Source organism: Penaeus monodon, chromosome 20 (genome assembly GCF_015228065.2).
Source record: "Penaeus monodon isolate SGIC_2016 chromosome 20, NSTDA_Pmon_1, whole genome shotgun sequence".
NCBI lineage: Eukaryota > Metazoa > Arthropoda > Malacostraca > Decapoda > Penaeidae > Penaeus > Penaeus monodon.
Window position 1 is genome coordinate 14,009,801 of NC_051405.1, and position 437 is coordinate 14,010,237.

Here is a 437-nt window from a genome sequence, read left to right on the forward strand (position 1 = left end):
GCGTCAGGTTTTTTTTTGCGTGTGAAGGCATATTCGTTTTTATTGTGTATTTCTGATTTTTGTCTCATTCGTTCATTTCATCGATATATGTATATAGCGATGATGTCGATTTTGCTATAGGTAAAAATTTTGCCTGTTTTTCGTTTAGTTTTGAAATTTAGCATATTCTTTTGTTTTCTTTACGTCTGTCGAAATTGTCATATTAAGAACAAAATAATAACACTATATCATACATTTGTCGCTTCATAGCAGCCCGAAAACAATTTTGTTTTGTTTATCTGAGTGACTGCTTTGGCAAGATAAATGTTTTCATGTTGCACTTCACTTTAATCTGCGCATTGTATTTTTGCAGGCTTTGATCTTCAATTGATTTTGCTCTTTGCTTAGCTGAGTTTGTATGAAATTTCCCGGCAGTTTCTTGTGGTACTTTTATTGAA